The 20,277-nt window shown below is 45.7% G+C and overlaps 1 protein-coding gene across 1 annotated transcript in view; it reads right to left on the reverse strand.

Moving 5' to 3' along the window:
- Nucleotides 1–20,277, reverse strand: part of Cyria (CYFIP related Rac1 interactor A) — a 105,683-nt gene that overhangs the window by 58,411 nt on the left and 26,995 nt on the right. The window contains exon 2 of the mRNA XM_055625679.1: nucleotides 5,384–5,528. The gene's annotated coding sequence lies outside the window, so the exon portion shown is untranslated. The remainder of the gene's footprint in view (nucleotides 1–5,383; nucleotides 5,529–20,277) is intronic.

The raw sequence follows: 20,277 nt of genomic DNA on the forward strand, positions 1-20,277 counted from the left end.
CATGTATATATATATATATATATATATGAGTGTATATATACATCTATATACATGTATATAGATCTCTCTCTCTATCCCTCTTTGCTGTCTCTTGTCTCTCTGTCTCTGTTTCTGTCTCACTCTCCTCTAGCGAAAGAGGGAAGGGTTGGTTTGTACACTCGCAAAGCCAAGAACAGAGTCCTCTCTCTGGGAAGCTGCATTTTTACCACTAGGAAACCGTGGTGCAACCTGGAAAACAAAGATGGCCACCACTGCTGCTGACACTTCCTCCTCCTTCTCTTCCTCTTCTGTCCCCCTCATCCACTTTCCACTTCTTTTCTTGGTGCCTCTTATCTCATTATGCTCACAGATTCTTCTGTGGGGTCAGAGAGGAGATCAAGGCAAATTAGCCAACTCGCTGCTTGTTAGTCACTGTTGGGAACAGGTGGGTGGATGAGGAGGTAGCTCCTAATGGATTTTTAAAAAGCAAGTTGAGGCATGATCTGTGCATGACACGTTCTCTTGCTGTTCTCTCCATTCCTATCACAGAGCCGTGAGTGTCAGTCCCTATTTATAGACGGTGTTTCTGAACCAGAAGTACTTCTCTCCCAACTTCCAACTCCTACTCATTCGTCAATGGCCAGCTCACATGGACCTCCCTAAGGCTTCGATGGAGAGAGACAGCATGCTTCTCACCGTGCCCACACCACTCTGTCCATGCCAGGGTTCCTGTCTACGAGCTGTTCCTCTGACTACTAGCTCCATTGTCTCTGTCAACTAATCAAACTCCTCGAATTTGTCCAGTTACTGGTATTCTCAGGGCACGGCTGAAGGTAAAAACAGAGAGTATTTTTTTTTTTTTACATGTGCCTATCTATCTCATACAACGAAGCTTCTATTTCAGTGTCAGTGGATGAAGGATTATGAGGTGGAAATTGTGCATTTATTTTCCAAGTGAGGGAAAATGTAAAGCGCGTGAATTCTGTCGTCAGTGCCTCTATAAGAACTGATTGGCCTGCTCTTTGATCACCTCCCCCCCCCCCCAGGGGAGAGCAGCCTTACCAGGCCACAGAGGAAGAAAATGCAGCCACTCCTGATGAGACCTAACAGACTAGGATCAGAAGGAAGAAAAAGAAACCCTCTCCTACCAGTGGCCTTGGGGAAGGGCATGCGTGGAGAAGGGGGAGAAAGGGAGGGGTTGGGAGGGGAGCAGGGAGGGAACTAGAAGGGGGATATAAAGTGTAATTAAAAATAAAATAAAAAAATTAAAAATAAAAAATAGCAGAAGTGCTATAGCCAGGTAGCCTGACTCCCAGAGAGAGAGAGCGTCAGATCCATCCAGCTCCCAAAGCAACCAGCATGCCAAGACAGTGCTCAAAACCCTTCTGTAGAGCTCCCTGCCCATGTGGTGGAAGGGGCCCTTGTGTCTGGCGACCACCATGAAGCCTCCATGGAGCTCACATGTGAGGCTCTCGTCCAGACCTGAGAAGGCTGCGTTTTCCAGGAGCAAGAGGAGGAGTAAAGTCTGTTCAAAAGAACTGGCGGTGGGTAGGGGGAGCGAAGGAGCAAAGAGAAGCAAGCCCTTTCTTTTCTGAACCCCCAGTCCTATGAGGCTGTTCAGGGTGTGTGATTCTGTGTGTGCACATATGTGCATGTTCATGTGCATTTGAGAGTACATATATTTGAGTGTGTTTGGGTGTGTATGTTCAAGTATATTTGGGTGTGTGTACATATAACTATGTGTGTGTACGGGCTCATGTCCTATGAGTGTGTGAGTGTGTGTGTGTGTGTGTGTGTGTGTGTGTGTGTGTGTGTAGGATAGAGGGTTCCATTCCTCAAGAACTGACCAGCTATTTTTCTGTTTTTACTTTCCTGAGACAAGGTTTACCCCTGGCTTGGAACTCACCAAGTACTCCAGGTTCCTGGCCAGCAGACCCTGTGGAGGTCTGGCCGAGCAGCCAGTGTTCTTAACCACGGAGTCATTTCTCCAGCCCCCTGTGCTGGTATTTTAAGTGTGGGCTGCCACACCTCAATTTGTTTCATGTGGGTTCTGGAGCTCAAACTCAGGCCTTTGCATTTGCATGACCTGCACCTTGGTAATGCATTTTTGCTTAAAATCTGCCAACAGCACTGCACACGCCTCAGAGAAGTTCAGATCACCAGGCCTGGCTTTCAAGATACTATTCTGACAGCTTGGCTTCCGAAGAGGGTTCTCAAACTCCAGCTGCAGCCACCGGGAAAGCAGAGTCCCACACCAGCAGACAGCAGACGTGCCATAGCTCCTGCTGCTCTATGTCCTAGAGATTCGTCACAGCTTGAGGTGAAGTTTCTTGGCCTCCTGGCATTTTTACCTGTAGACTTCCTGGCTAGGTCTGAGAGGGGAAACACCCCCAGGGAGCTTCTCCATTCTGGCCTTTGGTTGCACTGGGTCTGAGTCAGTGGCCTCCCCCTGGGTTCCCTGACACCTTTTTGGACTCACTGCTGATAACTACGTGTGCTACAGGGCCTGATAAACAAGCACTGCATAGGTGCAAATTAATCAGCAGTTCTGCTTGACACTGAGTGTAGCTGCTGACAGAGAAGAACATCCACATTTCGGGAATGAAGTGATCTACCCTTGGCCTGAAGGCAAGTCCTGGCAAAAGCCTATTATGTAAATGAGCTCCAGGAGCAGTGGTAGAAATGACCTTTGGGTGGTTTTTTTGGGAAAAAAAAAATCTCAGTCTAGCAAATTGGTTCTACTCTGATCAAATTAGGACAACTATTCCCTTGGACCTAACCTACTGATGAAGTTCTCCACAAAACTGTGAACAAGCACCAGGGAGACCAAGGCCAAGACTCACTAATCTCCAGTCTTAGGAACCAGAGCCCAGAAAAGGCTTTCGAATGGATGACTAATGCTCTGTTGGATAAGAGCACTTACCTTTGTGTCTATTTAGGGAGGAGGCTCTGAGGAATGGTAAAGGAATCAGGAAAGCTTAGCTGGGACATAAACACTGAAGTGCTGACAGTGGCCTTCAAGGATCCTCACCACCTGGCCACACTTTCCTGCCTTCACCTCCTTTCACCTCGCCATGCCCTCGCTCCTCTGCTCCAACCACCACCAGCTCCTTTGAGGGCCATAAAGGCCAGGCATGATCCCCTGGAGCCTTTGACTCAGCAGCTCCTTCTCACCTCATTGTCCCTCATTTTCTCCCTTCGGAGATAACTGTCAGGAGTCTCCTGTCCAATCCTTGTAGCAATACCTGTTCAAGAACAGTCTGGCCCTCTGGCTCAGCTCTATTTATCTAGTTTTTTATTTGCTGTGTTTTTCTCATTGTGCTGAATGAACCCTCTATAATACTTGTGCACATGCTAATCGGTCCTGATCCCTGGCCTTACTTGGATGCCAGCTCCCTGCAAATAGGAACTTTGTTTCCTTCTGCCCTGTTATCCTTAGCACTAAGAAACACTTGCCATATGCCACATAACACATGCTCTACAAAAAATTTGCTGAATGAATGGATGGCTGGGGGGTGTGGCAAATGCCCCTAACAGCTAGCAACCGAGGAAGGACGTCTGGAGGAGACTGTAATTGGAACTGAAGTTTCTGGCTGAGTTCCAGATCAGAACACCTGCTCCAAATCACCCGGCCCTATCTCTCTCCTATAGGCATGTGCTGATCCCAAGAGAGAAAAACTTCTGGAAGAGAGAGTTTATAATTGGTAGTTTAGGGAACCAGGGATATGGTCAAGGGGTTGGGAGAAGGGTGGGTCTTGAAGTTGCTTATGGCAGTGCACACAGAAAACTTTCCAAATGGAGAGGCTGGTGAGGGTGCCCCAATCCAAACCAAAGTGAAGACTTGGAATACAAAACCTGATGATACCTTCCCATTCTTTAACTGCTGGGGACTGACTGGTGTTGGGGACAGCGTCTGCCCAAAGATTATAGGCACACAGTTCACAGACTCCATTATGGGGCTAGAGCTGTGATTAAGTAGCTCTACAAAAGTAGGGTGGGGAAAGGATCTAACCTTTGCTGTGGTTCCCTGGAAGTAAGAAACTATGTCAATGGATTACGTCTTTCAGTCCTCACTGTCCCCTCTGGATACAATCATTGTCCCTCTACTACAGGTAGAGACACAGGCTCAGCAACTTAGCAATGATGTAAGCAGGGCCACCGAGTCAGTCCACATCGGTGAGCACATGCTTGGGTCACTCTAACTCATAGCGCTTTTCTCCTTCCTCTGGATGGTGCCAGTCAGGGAGCACTCCAGAGAAAAGAGACAAGAGGGAGAAAGAAAGAGAGCCGAAGGCTAGCCTATTCACCAAAGAACAAACAAGAAACAGGTGTGGGGCTGAATGTTCTGGGAACTGAACGTGAGTAAATGCCTTCTCGGTCACCTGACTGGGCTCTGTCCTCTGTCTTATGCTCATGAATTCCTCCTGGTTTTAGCTTTCAAGGCAACTGAAGATCATCTCTGAGAAAAAGAGCTTCATTCAGCACTGGAGGTAGAGACAGGTAACCCCAGCGACTGCTGACGGTGAAGCAGGTGGTCATTTCACTGTAAGAATGCTGCCCTCATCCTTTCTAATCTTGTCGTGCTGTGCCCCAGGTCCACCTAAGAAAGATGTGCTAATAAGTTATAGTCCAGGAAGCTGGAGCTCATTGATCTTTAGTCAAATGGGAAGGCTTGTCAGCCCGTGTCATACGCAAATTTAGGGAAGAAATTCAAATAGATGTAGCCATGTACTACGCAGAAGAAGATGAAAACTGTCCAGTATTGATGGGACTGGGTAAGGGAGACTCAGGAAAGGGGCAATGAGAAAGGCACACTACTGCCTGTGTAGTTCAACTGCCCTTGGATTACAATTCCGTAAACTGCATTTCTCCCTACGGGATGCAAATCAGGCCTCTATCAGGGCACCTAAATCCCACATCATCAGGCTGCCTACCAAAGGACATCTGCAGTTCTGAACTTGCTTAGGTAATAAAGGTAGAAAGGACTTCAGCTGCGCTTCATCTTAAATGGATGATACAAGGCAAAGTAAGTGAAACTGCATCTCTCATTCCCTCCTTCCCACATGTCACGCTAATCTCCTGCTTCATGCCTGAACCTTCCAGACTCCTAGACGGCCCAGACACCTTTGAAAATACAGCTAAAAAAGCCCCGAGACCACTCCCTAATCACAGCTTCCTTGGAATACATATTAATTCTTACTCATGTCCTTTTCCATCTGGTTTCTGTTTATACTCAGTGTTAGGAGCCACAGCTTCTAATCAAAGACGGCAAGCCTAGCTTTGTACTTCCGAGTGTCCCCCAAACATGCGCTTCATACACTTCTAGCAAAAAAAAAAAAAAAAAAAAAAAAAAAAACCCACCAGTTACCACCCTCAGCCACCCTCAAACTCAGCGGTTCATTACCTGGAAGTATCTCCAGTGGCTGTGTGTCACCAATCCAGGCTGAAGGGACAGACCAACGGAGTGAGCAGCTATGAGGCCACAGGAAGGAGTTCCCCAAATCAAGACTGTGGTCCCTGAGGGTCTCTGTTTGTATGGGAGTGGTACCCTGTGGAAAGAGAATCAAAGTTACATGACGATTTCCAGGACTTCTCCCATCACAATGCAATTTTTAAGCCAAGCACAAAAAAAAAAAAAAAAAACAAAAACAAAAACAAAAAAAACATAGGCTCAGAAATAACTGATGCTAAAACATATCTATGAGATAAATCTGTCCAATTTTTACATTCTGCAGCTGGGGGGAAACTAAGGCTCGAAGACGAGAACAGCATATTTAAGGATCAACAGTATGGGAACCTGATTGGATTCGGACACTCTGGTAACTGGAACTTCAAAATGCAGCTTTATAGTGAGGCCGACTGAAGAGTGGCTGCTGGCCCTGAATAGGAAGGCTTTTAGTGTATGTGTGTGTGCCTGTTCACATACATATGGATGCACTTTGTGCGCATACATGTGTATGTGTGTGTGTGTGTGTGTGTGATACATGTATGTGTAGGCCAGAGGTCTTACTGTGCCCCATATATACTGAGGACTTGTCACTGACCCTGGAGCTCACCTAGCCTCTCTTGTCAGCTTGCCCCAGGCATCCATCTCTGCCTCCTGAGTACTGGGATTAAGTGGGTCACCGTGCTTGAGCAGCATGTATATGAAGATCTGCACAGCAAGCACTTTCCGCACTAAGACACGGCTCAACTCCCCTTTTTAAAAAAAATCAGATTTCCCCACGAGGGGTGATTCCTTCCTCAGGCTGCTCTTTTTGTAGTTTTTATGGTTTTACCATGAGGGAACTAAATTGGTAAAACAGTCCATCTCTGGTATGTGGCTGGGATGGTGTCCACGTTTCTCAATATAAAAATACTGTTACGAAAGACTGTGAACCAGGTTTACAGCAGTCGAGGCCTTTGCTTTTTAGTGGCAACAATTCTCTCTCCCTCTCTTTCTCTTTCTCTCTCGCAGGAACATAGGAAAAGATAAGGACTCTTCCCTCAAGTACCAAGTTTTAAAGGAATTTTCTGACTGTGCTGTGCATTTGAGCACCTGCTCAACTACACAGAAATGAAAGACGCAACAGGAGTAACTAACGTTTGTAAACCAAATCATACCTGCCAGGAATATCATGTGACATCTCTACAGATATTTCCCCAATTCAGCTTAATATTTTTCTTGCTAGGTACCATTAACTCCATTTGTCCAAACAACCAGAACCCTGAACTCTTTATAGCTACAATGTTTCCTGCAGCTTGAAAAAAAAGTTCACTGTAGAACTAGATGAGTACAACCCTGCACAAGGCTTCCTTGAACACACACACACACACACACACACACACACACACACACACACACACAGAAAGAGGAGGAAGACTAATTGGAAAAGGAGAGAAAAAGGAGTTCACCAGTAGAGGGAGGGGCTGAGAGAACGTAGCAAGAGTTAAATTATAAAAAGGAAGAAGAAACAGGGCCACATCTGACTCTCAGATCTTTCCATTCATGTCAATTGGATTACAGTTAATGGGGTCAAAAATCAAAAGTTGTCTATGCATTTATTGTCCTCCTCCACTGCAGGACAACGTGCTTTGGAGGCTGTCAGTGTTGTAAAGACAGGGTGGGTTATTCTTATTAGGTTCTGTTTTGGACAGAGTCAAGGGGTCTTTGAAGGCCAAGGGTTACCACCCAGCTCCCCGCCCGGCCCTGGGAGGCTCGGCTCCCTCAGCTGTGAGCAGCTGCAGCCAGAGGGCACCACAGGAAATCATGATTATCAACGCTAGCTCGCTAGCTTGAGCTTTGTTCCTGTTCTCAGACAGTCAGGGACAAGCCAGGAGAGATGGGGCGGGGGCGGAGAAAGAGGAAGAAAAAAAAACAGGAAGTGAAGTGGGGGAGGAAATGATAGAGAAAACAGCCACTCTGAAATGTTCTCCCTGAGAGAGTGTTTTCTGAGCAGACTTGTGGAGCCGGGACCCGTGTTTTTGGAAAATAGGGTGTGGTGCAAATGAGGAAGAGGGTCCTGTGGTGGGTGCCTATAAATTCCACTATAAATTCAGCCCCTGAGCCTGGCCTATCCAACACAAGGCTGGGTGTAAATGCTAAAGCAAGTGAACCTCCAAAGGAGGGTAAGGCTATCTCCCCGAACTCTTGGCAAAGCCTGAGAAACTAGGTGAGTCTGGAGGGTTCTAGAAACAAAAGGGAAACTACTGTTGAGTGACCAGACATTAAAAGAGTATTCCCATGTCCCCACCATCTTGCTTTTTCTCTCAACCACTCTCAAATGATTAGGGGTTCCAGAGGCATAAGTGAATCTCATTCACCCAAACAGGACTGGTTGGCTGCCTTCAACCAGATAATCCAGGTCAGAACACTAAGTCTTTGCGGCATGGCTACGATCCTGCCCTGATGTTTTCTATCCATTTTGTTCACTCTGGTACTCAGATATGCTTCCAGAACTTCTCTATCTCCAAATACACATCATTAAACATGACATCAGCCGGGGAGCTCAACAACCTCATAGAAATAGCTCTACTATATAGAAGAGGGTCAAGAGGTAGCATTGCTCCCTGAGGGACTGTTGGTAGTTAATGGTTACTGCTTAGTGAGTATAATTTTCTTCTGTAGTCCAGTCACTGGTGAAGTTGTTCATGATTCAGTAAATGACCTCTGACCCATAAGCAATCCTAATTCAAATCAGTGAGTCTTTCTGTTTCTAAATCTGTCCGTTTGCTGTCCCCCCTCCTCTCTCTCTCTCTCTCTCTCTCTCTCTCTCTCACACACACACACACACACACACACACACACACACACGAAATAGATCTAATAATACTTAGCATTACCGTTATTCCCTCACAGGCACCAGGAAGGAGCAGAGAATGCAGAAGCCTTAACAAACAAGCCGATACATCCCACTGTTCCAGGGTTTCCCCCTAACTGGCTGTGCTCAGCAGAGCTAATAAAGAAATACAGTCCAAACCCAGAGAAGGAAGCAGGAAGCTTGCATTTGTGCTGCTTTTGTGATCATCAATCTGGCTTAGATCCACTGGCTAGCATTTTGGGAGTTGATGCAGCTCTCATTGTGGTCCCGTCCCCTCTTTTTTTTTTTTTTTTCTAGACACAAAAACAATGACCCAGTGAGAACAGTTTCAAGGTCTGACATCAAATGGTCTTCTGGGGATATCTCCCAGATTCTAGAAATATTCAAACTAAAAATATTGTAGTCACTATTCAAACAAACATGGAGTAACAAAGATTAAACACCTCCTTGTGAGAAATCCAAGCTCTTTGAAGTGGTAGCTCATGGTGGACGGTGAGAACCAAATATTCACAGGGAGAACAGAAATAAAGGAAAGCATCATCAAACTCTCTCTAAAGCAATACAACCTAGCATCCTTCCACACTTATTTACTTCTGCCACTGGTATTGTGCACACCATGGCAGCCTATGGCATTGTGGGTGAGTAGGATCGCTGCCGTTTTATAGCACGTGTAACCAGAAATGAGCTTCTGCTCAGCTTGAAAGAATGTCAATGACCATTTAGTAAACTTGGGAAGCCAAACCCCAGAAATGTGAAAAGCTCCATCTAGGGCCCCAGAACAGAACTAAGTAGACAGGCATCTACTGATGACATCTAATGCATTGACTTTCTCCCATCATCACCTCCCTCCCATCCAAAGAAGGACCTGGGAAACAGCTGCTGACAGCTGCTTCTTTTCTACTCTTGAGAGTCTGTGCTGGCAGGACATAGCAGGGCAAACAGAAGCGAAGAGGGAAAAGATGATGAGACCAAAGGCCTGAGAAAATACATTCTTGCCTCCATATTGGACAGATGAGGAATCTAAAGCCCAGCATGGGAGTGGGCTCCTTTTAAATGCCCCTTTCTCCAAAGCAGAGTGAGGTCTCCAGTCCAAAGGGCTTCATTTAACATCTTTCCCACAGCAGTAGGATTGGAGACACAACAGTACAAAGAATGAAAGGACAGAGGTAGACAAAACAGTGTCATATCAGACTTACTGTGTATCAGGCTTTAATTGTGTATCTTGTCACCCCCTACAATCCCACAGAAACACTATTAGCTTGACATTTCCCACAGAAACACTATTGGCTTGGCATTGCTTTAGTATATTTTATAGTTAAGGGAACTGAGATACCCTGTGATTTAGCCTCTTGTCTAAGACATTCAGTGTTTGAGACATAGGGTCAATTTATGAACTTGGGCACTCTGGCTGGAATTCTTGCTCTTAATCACTTCCTAAAACTCCTTCCCAAAGCAGCTATATTAAAGGGCAAAGCACTGGAAAGAATTAAATAAAAGCAGATCCCTTAGAAACAGAGGACACTTTATCCGGAAGGGGAAAGCTCTCCAGGCAGGGAATGCCACAAAGTGCTCACAGCCAGCTGGAGAATTCAGTCCCTGGTCCCTCTTGGCTCGGAGCCCACTGGGGTCAGCCGGCACCAGTAAATGACATCCTGGTCTTGATGTTTACATAGCCCCACTCATGGGAGAAGGAAGTGGTTGGACCCTTGAGGCCTGAGATACACGGATCATCAGGGTGGGTGGAAAGGATGATGATGCCTTAGGGAGTCAGTTCTGAAGTCCCAAAGGATGCAGCAGCTGGGGCTGGTGGGTGGGCAACTCTCCACTCACTCTTCCAAGGCTAATGGCATATATTCTCCCAGGGCTTCTTGGCTGCTGGTTTCAACGTCACCAAGAAGAAGGGCCAAGGTAGGACAGGGGTTGTCTCTCAGCATGTATGTGATACTGAGAGTAAAGCCATACACCACCAGTCCTGAAACAACTGATAGTAACAATGACAGTAACAGCAGCTGCCATTGGTTGGCAGTCTGTCCTCTGTCAGGAAGAAAGCTAGATGCTTTGGGTAGAACAACCATTCAAACTCTTGGAGTTTCCATATGCATATTCCTACTTCATAGTTGAGATAACTAAATAGTTTTTTAAAGGTCAAAGGTAGCAGGCTATGAGAAGGGCTCTGAGCCACAGTTCGTGTGACATTTCAGCACTTCATCTCACTTTTAAGCCACATTACTAACATATGGTCAAGGGAATTGCTCACATGATAACCCATAAGCAACTGCTGAGGGGTTAGAACGCCCTGCACAGGACTTCACTGACATCTGTGGCCCACCCTACACAACTATGCTCAGTGCTATTAACCACTTCTGTGTATATAGGTCACTTGTAATTACAGTGTCCTAATGATCTATCAATGAGACTTTGCTGTTTCTGAGAACAAAAAGCAGACCTGACGTGGGACAAATGACAGAAATCAGGGCACATGGTCTGCCACATGCAACTCACAGTCCCACGGGGCTGGTCATTCTCATGTCCAGTTACACAGGAACTCTGCTGGACAATTCCCTCACATCCATATCCACACAAACCCTCCTGTTTTGTGTTTAAGTTTCTTAAGTTCATAAGGCCATATGTCATGAGTTCAAGACAGTTGTGTTATTGGAGAAACCAAGGTTTGGCAAGCTACCTGAGAAAGGCTGGTAGGTTCCTTGAGGCATCCACACATTGAAACAGTAGTTGTTTTAATGATTGATTAGTTCTCCAGAAGTGAAGGTTTGGTGGTAGATCGATACCTTTAGACAGACTTCGGCTGCTACATGGGCCTCTGGTATAGTAGACATGACTATGCTGCCTACTAGATAGAGTGGTGCCTACAACAGGGATGCGAGCCCCAGGTTCCTTTGAGATAAGTATATAATTCCACAAGTCCTAACCTTCTCCTCTTTAAGCAGCACCCAATCCTGCCTGGAGGGTGAGCAGCTGCAGTTTCTCTGCCTGTCTTGGGCCAGAGGAGGAAGGAACCATCACTTAAGGAGCAGTTTTGTTTTCATGTCTTCCCCAAGAACTCTAATTAAGAATCTCAGGCCAGGAAGAGAGAGGTATCTGCCTTTCCTCTGAAACCAGGAAGTCAGTCATGAACTCAACTCACGTATCAATACAGGCAAAATGAAATATTCTCAAGAGAGCAACTGTCATTCATCCATGCTTTGAAGGGACTGGGTTTCTAGCATATATTCAGAGGATATTATAGACTGGGGATGGTTGAGACCCAAGGAAAGCCTGGCAGCTCTGAGCAGCCCCAGTGTCTGTGCAGGGCACCAGGTCTCACCTGAGACTGCATATATTGAAGAGGGACATAATATGCGCATGTTTCCTAGGGATGTCTGTCCTATTACCAAAAGTCACGCCTCTCACCATCACTCTGTGGCTCACTATTCGTCTGGGTCTCTCCCTGAGATTCAGATCAGCCATCCTTGTAATAGTGGTGTACCTGCTATCCACACAGATAGGAGCCTCTAAGGGAGGCTGAGGCTGCTATTCAGTGTTCATGTTGAAGTAGGAAAGTGTGTATCTGGACACCGCCCCTCCCATCCCTGCGCCCTATAAAAAGGAGGCTGATCCAGGCATTCCCCATGGGTAGTGGTCCAAGTCTCAGAGTGGTGGAAGAGATGCTAGTGACCTATGGTAGGAGAACAAGAAGAACTAGACATCTGCTTTCAGGTTCACAGGTGGCCTGTGATCTTTGTGCTGCCATTAAAGGGAATGTTGTTATCATAGAGGCTGGAGCCTTCAGAAAACTCCACTCCAACCTTTCAGTGATCTCACAATCCATTCCCTGAACAAAATATCAGGGTGAATCCTTTTTCTGGAGACAGTTTCTAGAGATCTCTTTACTAGAGGTATTTCAGGGGAAGGGAGGCACATGAGAAGCAACTGGCTTCCTCCTCTGACAGCTTTGAGTAAAAAAACAGTTAAATGCCAGGCAGCAGACATTTTTCCCTCCCTCTTCTCTCCCTAGGGAATTAACTCCAGGTGTATCACCTTGGGGAATTGGTAAGGGGAAGTTACGAAGTCAGAGATGCCAACAGCTGACATCCTACCCTGTCTCCAGAGGGATGGTAAGCAAACAGAAAGAAACAGTCTATCATAAAGTCTGTGCCTGACCATCTCCAGTACACACAAGCCAGAGTGATGATTTAATTATAGCACTGGAAACTTGGGTCTGTCCCTGAACTTGGTGTTGGCTGGACAATCCCTAGTCAGTCATTATTTTGTTACATTAAAATGAAATCCTGGCTGAATAATGCAGTTCACATAGTGGTGACATACTAGCAGGCCTCTTTAAGCAACTTTGATGATCAAATAAATTTTCTTTTTCAAAAATCATAACTATCTGTGTTCATTCTTCACATCCACCATGGGATGGACAATTCATAGGAGGGTCAGCATCCCACTCCTCCATTGTGACTAGTCAAGAGATCTGTACAAAAGAGTGTGGATGTCTTAATTCATCAAATGCAACTTCTCTGAGGGCAGTGAGCATTCAGTGACTGCTGAGGAGGACTTAAGGGTAGCAAGAGTGGGCAGCTACAGTATATACAGAATACAGGAAGAACATAGCTGTGGGAAAAGCCTAGAGTTTCAGGCCCAACAGTCCTAGATGTCGATCCCAGCTCCATGGAAATGTATTCTTTGAGCCTTGTTGACCTTTTTTTTTTTTCCACAGTAAAACAACTAACTCCATTCCCGAGTTATTAGGGCCATCTGGCATTTGAAGTGACCATTTGAACTTCAGCAAACAGGGTTGGCCTCATTTACTGAGGCAAAGATACCTTGGGCCATCTGGGTAAATAAAGGTTTTAGGGGTTTGAAGGCAGTGCCACTGTAAAGTGCGGACGTCAGAAAGGGCACATGGTTGTGTGGTATTGAGCACAAGCGGAAAGCTTTGTGGTGACAGGCACTTGCTATTTAAGCTCCGGCGACATCAGTGGGCTACAAGCTCCAGCGTATCTTGCAGTCTTCCAGCACTCAGGAACCCAAAGCCACATGGGTTTCACATAGCAAACACCACTTAAATCCCATAAGCCGGGCTGGATCTCCCAAAGCCCTGGCTTCAGTCCACACATTGGAAGCTGTGTCAGGTGCTTTATGGAGATCTCTCCTATAGTATAGATCCAATTTTAGGGTCCACACAGGTGAGGTAGTATGGTCTTGCCCTAAAGGAGGCACCAGGGAAATAGGACCCTTGCATCATTCTCAGACAGAGAGAGGATTCACCCACCTCTGACAGCTGGAAGCCAGCTTATCAGTAGAACTGACAAGGCTACTCCTGGCCTCCCACATAAACACTGGCTCTTGCTCTAAACAAAGGCCCAGCTGCTCTGGGCTCTGGGCTCTGGGCTTCCTGCTGTGGGGAGTCATGTGATCAGCATCCAGCACTTCATTTAGCCTCAGAAACCAATATAGATTATTCTGTCAGTGAAGAACAAGGAACAAGATCCCTTCATATCAGGACCCTTGGCACCTCACACCTTGTCACAGAGAGAAAGAAAGAGGAAGCAGAAAGATAAGAGAGAAGTATAAGGTCTTCAGAGAAAGTGACAAAAGCCAAGCACACCTTCCATTCTCACCATTTTTCCAGCTCCTCATCTTCTAGCAGAATCCATTTTCCTAAACCACTTGTTCACATGCCTCCATACATGAGCCCAGACACATTGAGACTCGTATGAAGTCAGCCTAACTCAAAGGTGGTTGGTCACCAGGCTTCAAGTTCTCTCAGGCTAGGTGTCCCACTGCCTTTAATGCCAGAAGCAGTCACCTCCTCCAGGGAGTCCTCTCAGATTCCCACTGATATGGCAGCTCACACTGATCTCTACCCTTTGACCTCTTGGCATTTAGTGCTCATGGCTGCTTCATCAATTTTCAACTGGACCACCCCTCCAAGTTCATGACCAGTTTCATCCCTCCCAGGCTGTAAGCCTACCTTCTGCACGGACAAGGGAATTTGTAAAGCACACATTTGATGATGTGTCTTTCCTACTTAGACGTCTTTTTCAAGGATCTCCCATCACCTTCAGGATAAAATCCCACTGCACAGGACACTTAGCTCTTTCCTGAAAGCTATACACATTCCAGTCACCGGCTAATCTCAAAGTCACACAATGACATCACATCAGAGAGGAGGAGATCACCCAATTCTGGATGACCAAGTATGATTTTTCTCATTCTTCCAGTAACAATGCATAGAAGTACCTAGGAGCACTTGACACTGAGCCGTGACCCAGGTGAAAAAGCTGAAACCAGCTCTGTTTTCAGGGTCAGTTAGCTTACATTTCTATGACAACCAGCAATTCCATCGAGGAACAAGGGGGCAGGAGGCATCTGAGGTTCAGGCATAAGAGTTCACTTTATAACCATAGCAAAAAGGGTCGCTATCTTTCCAATTACAGACCCCACACATCCCTCAGTACCTTACACTCAATATATTGACTATTGAGAAAGTCTCTGCTCCGAAGTGATTCTGTCTAGGATATCCTGCCCTGAGGTGAACATTTTGAGACTCCTGCTCAAAGTCTGGAGCTATCATGTAGCTTCTGAAATGCCTGAAATATGAGGACTGGAAAGAAATAGTCACTGCACAGGCAAGGGAGAACAGCCCAATGTAGCTGTTCCATACTTAGGAGAAGAGGTGACCAACAATCCATGATGGGCTAAAGCTTCAGCCACAGAGTAGTATGGTAATAAATAGCTTGTCTTTGTGATAGAAGAACAAAGTACAGAAGAGAGCAAAAAGCACAGTGCTGGCCACAGCATGAACAGCATATATGATTCCATGGCCCCACGAGGCTCTAACACCAGCTCAAAGTCAACTGTATCTTTCCCAACATCATGTTCAGTGAGGTTATGCAAAGACTTGAAGGTAGCCATGATAGGAGCGTTCACACTGTGAAAATGGACATATGCCCTAATCAATTTTATTTTCTTTATCCCACAGAATTAACTAAACCCTAACTACCACAGTGCACAATGGGTTCATGAGAACACAGGTTATTATCTTTTCCTTTTCTGCTTTTAATGTGATTTACTTTCATTTTATATGTGTGACTATTTTACCTGCATGTACTTCTGTGCTCCACAAGTGTGCAGTGCCTACGGAGGCAGGAAAACAGCCTTAGATCCCCTGGATCTAGAGTTACAGAGAGTTGTTAACCATCACGTGGGTGCTGGCCACAGAACCTGCAACCTCTGCAAGAGCCACAAGTACACTTAACCACTGAGCCATTTCTCCAGCTCCAACATAAGCTATTTCAATTGTAGCTACACCTCTGTCCCCACTTAACTGTTTAAAATGCTTATACTTCTCCCGGCCATAAGTTTCCTTTTCGGAAAAGAATCAAAGAGTACTTTGGTAACGATAAATATGGATCAGACATTTACCAGTGTTCACAGACATATTTGGTCATCAAAATTGAAGTATGTGTAGTGCTTCTGGCTAGGGAACTGCTAAATATCATACAACAAAGGCATATTTTGCACCAAATGTCAGCAATGCTAAGGCTGAGTATATTAGGAACATATTTTGCTGCTGTGATAGTACACCATGACCAAAAGTGACTTATGCAAGAATTTGTTTTGCCTTATGGTTCCAGGGGGACAGAGTCTATTAAAGGTGGGGAAAACATAGCCACAGGCAGCCAGAGCAGGAAACTGAGAAATTACATCTCCAGCCACACTCAGAAAGCAGAGTGAATCGACTGTAAGTGGGGTGAGGTTATAAATTCTCAGAGCCTGTCCCCAGTGACATACTTCCTCCAGGAAGGCTGTAAGTTCTGTAAGCTTTCCAAACACCCACCAAGGACCAGGTAGGTATTCAAATATGCATGCCTACAGGGGATATTTCTCATTCAAACGACCACACTGTGCAGATATTCAAGATCAGGAGCTAAAGCAAGTCTGTTCATGCATTAGCCTCTAGAATGAAAATAAAGGATCCAGGGTTCTTGGCAGGAGCCCTGGAAGGTTAGCTAAAGAGGGAAGAACACTGATGTATGCCAGGGATGGACAGTGCTAGTGGGAGATAGAGCTCTCACGCTAACACAGTGCTGGGCACGCTGTAGATACTTATGGGAAAGGCAAATGGGTCTAAACAAGTCATAACACATCCTGTCACACTGAACAGCCCTCCAGGATGTGTGTCCCACTACAGTGACACCCTGTGAAAGATCAAACTTCCCTTCTTCTGCCAAAATGTTGGGAAAGATGATAGGAAGTTGCAGCCTGAGAGACCCAGCTTAGATAAACAGTCACTACTGGGCTGACCCCATCACCCTTGGTTGGAAAGACAATTTTATTCAGGTCCCTTTCAAACAGGAGTTGAGATATCAGGAAAGATACAGTTTCCCAGCACTCCTTTGGGGAGGCAACTGTCAGAGACGCGCAGCAGGCGGCCCTGCTTTCAACACACTCAAAATCACTTTTTAAAAAAACAATCCTCTTATTCTCTGTACCACTGAGGATTGAAAATGCATTTAGCACAAATCACCCAAAGTGGAACCTCTGTTGGGTTAGGGAACACTAAGAAGTGTTACAGGGAACTGTGACAGTTACAGGAACCACGAGAGAATCCTGTGGGGCTGGCTCAACTCTGGCCCTCATGGAAAAGACCAGTAGCAGACTATATCCCTACTGCCTCAGAGCCTTCAGGGTCCAGTGTCTACAGAGCTGAGGGAGAAATGTGGCCACAGGCCCTTCCTGGAAGTCTCTGCAAAACTCCTGATCCACGCCCTCACGCCACAGAGGCAGCAGATTTCAAAAGCGGAAGACAACAGAACCAGGACCTCCCTCCATGTCTCCCTGAATTTGAGGCCAACCATAAACCATTTGACTCATGCAGCCCTTTAATTAAAAGCCCAAGGGTTCAGAGCTAATTCTAGACACGGCAGGACCCAGTGGCTTTGCAGGCACTCAAACTGCAAGCAGAGTAATGAAGATAATTTTGCCCCTTTCTGGTCTATGAATGACAGCTGGCTCAGCTATAAATTACACTTCCTGAATGCTAGAGCTGGAAGCCACCTGAGCAAGTACCTTTCCCTCCCTTTTCCTTATGGATGAGGCCTGTGGCTTGGTCAAGGTGGGGGGTGGGGAGGCAGCAGATGCCCAAGGCCTGGTAGCGTTGGCTGCCTTCCTCAAAGACTTTTAGACAAATGCAGGCTTTAGTGCATTCAACACACCTTGCCAGAGAGAGTGGCTTTTAAGTTCTCTACAGCCCCTCCCTAAGTTTTCCCTGGGGCTCAGAACAAGCCAGCGATGAACCAGGTACCATTTGGAGCCACAGAAGGGAAGTAGGATAGCTTCAGAGAAAGTAGCTTCCAACCACCAGGTCTAAAAGGTTGAATGAGGTCTCAACCATCCCTTGTTCTCTCATTCCTCCTTGAAGTCCACATTCCAGCAAGAGAAATACAAACCTATATTGGCCAAACAGCAAGTGGCCTAAGTAACTCTTAGGCCTAAGTAACTCTTTTTAAAATGCTCAGGCCTAAGTAACTCTTTTTAAAATTATTATTTAAAGTTGTGATAATTAAAGCAACAAAAGAACAAGTACTAGCAACTAAATGATCGTACCTCCTCAAATCTCTTGTGAACATTAAATTCCCAATGCCATGGCCTACGGAGGTGAGATAAGACCTCAGGAGCAACCAGGTAACAAGGCTAGAACTCTGTGACTGGGCAATTGGAATTCGCAAACCTAAAAATGAGAGACTCGGAAGGGCTGAGCTCCCCATCCCTCATATGAGCACACACTTAGAAAGTAGCCACCATCACCAGACACCAGACATGGCGGCACCTTGATCTTGGACTCTGTAGCTCCCGGAACCATGAATACATTTCCATTGCTTAAGTCATGGGTCTATGCATTCTGTTCCAGCAGCCTGATCTAAGACAACAGGTCCCAGTGAGAATCACTTTGCTGTATCATTAACAATTTTCCCAATTTACTCAGTTGCAACCCAGGATTTCCTCATTCTAATGTTGGGCAATATCTCTCCATATCTTTTATGAACTGAGCACTTTACAAAATAATGTCTCCTTATCAAAATAGCTCTTTATGGCATCTTTTGGTTTGCTTTTATTGATGTAGATACAAAGACCCAGAGCCAACAGGCAAATATCAGAGAGCAGTAAAGGCAGAGGATGATCTGGATCGGATGTAGGGTGTTCATTCTCACAGTGGGACCTCCTTCCTCATGAGTCGTTGTGTTAACTTGACAGTAGATTAGAAGCCATGGACTCTGGAAATCACCTCCTTTAGGATGTCAGCTGACATGGTAGTGAGAACCAGGGTCATAGGAGATCAACAAGGTGCTAACTATGACCTTATCTTAGGTTCTGGGTATAGCCACATCAGATAATCAGAGCCCCACTAGTGCATGGAGTCCTTCTCTTGGATATGTCTGGACAGAGGCACAGGGCTTAGGAGAATGAATTTCACTGATGCCCATCTTCAGACTCTCACTAACTTCTTACGTTTCCTCCATTCTTGGTAGGAAGGTTCTGAGAACAGAGGATGACAACTCCACCTTCCTTTGCTAATGGCTGACCAGCTCTCAGAAAAGAATTCCTGGCGCGACAATTAACTATAGTGTGGCACTCACCATGGCGGTATGTGAAGCAGGTAGGAGGCACAGTGGTGTGCAAAGGACTCCACCTGCACAGTGGTGAGTCTCTGGCTGGGAAAGGGTTCTTGGAGGGACCAGTGCCTAAGCTGAGCCACCTAGCCTTTAGCCAAGCTGATGGGGGATGTAAAGATGCTCAGGCAAAGAGCAACAATAAAAGTGAGCAGAAGTGGGCTGGAGAGGCAGCTCAGCAGTTTAAAGCCACGCCACTGTAATTTCAAGTCCAGGGGGATCCAAGGCCTTTGTCCTTCAAGGGCAACTACACTCACACGCACATACTTTCTGCTGCCCCCCTCCCATACAAGTGATTTGAAATTTCAAAGTTATAGAAATGGATACAAGTGACGGAACTCATAGAGTAAGAGAAAATGATGGGGATGGGTGTGAAGAGGTCCTGGTTACAACATGGCACAGGCACTGATACCACAGGGTCCGAAAAATCCTAAGGAATCTACATTCTGATATAGGGTTCTATCTTTCTGTAGACTAGAGGAGTCAAGTCTTCCTGGTTTATATTTTGCTTCATATACATATTCTACATTATCAGTATCTATAGTCCCGTTCTAGCCATTGCTGCATCTCTAAAATGGGAAAACATCATGCACCTTCCATATCCTCAGGGTTAGAATAATATAAAAGTGAGAAATCAAGGGCTAGAGAGATGGAAAGGGGGCAAGAGTGCTTGCTATGAGAGCAAAAGGAAACATCCCAGCACCCTTTTGTTCTTTCTTTTTTTAAAGCTAGGTATGGCTATGTGTATCTGTAATCCCAGCATTAGAGGGGCTGAGACACACAGATCCTGGGAACTTGTTAGCCAGACAGTCTAGCTCAATGGTGAGAGACCCTGGCTTCAACAACAGAAATAAGGTGGAGAAGGACGACTCCTGATGTTGTTCTCTGGCCTCCGTATGTGCATTCATGCATGTACCGTATATCATATGCTCACAATGCATGCGTGTACAAACAGGAGAGAGAGATAATGTAAGGACTTCTTAAATCCTATCAAGGCTGTTAGAGGTGATAACTCCAAGCTTCTGATTTCCCACCTAGAAGCCTGGGCTGGAAAGACTCTGATCCCCAGAGAAGGCCGCCTCTGTACCTATGGTTCTCACCACATAGACAAGGGCCTCACAAGCGTCCGCCACTCACAGCTCCTTTCACCATGTGACCCCAGGAATATAGGTATATCAAACAATTAAACAAATCAAACATTTGCAAATAATAAATCATAAAATTTAACTTAAGTCCTTGATATGTATATATAAATCATATCATTTATTAAAGATGAAAGCAAGTATATATACTAAGATGGATAGACCTATTTTTCT

Source organism: Psammomys obesus, unplaced genomic scaffold (genome assembly GCF_907164565.1).
Source record: "Psammomys obesus unplaced genomic scaffold, mPsaObe1.curated_primary_1811, whole genome shotgun sequence".
In the NCBI taxonomy this organism is placed as follows: domain Eukaryota; kingdom Metazoa; phylum Chordata; class Mammalia; order Rodentia; family Muridae; genus Psammomys; species Psammomys obesus.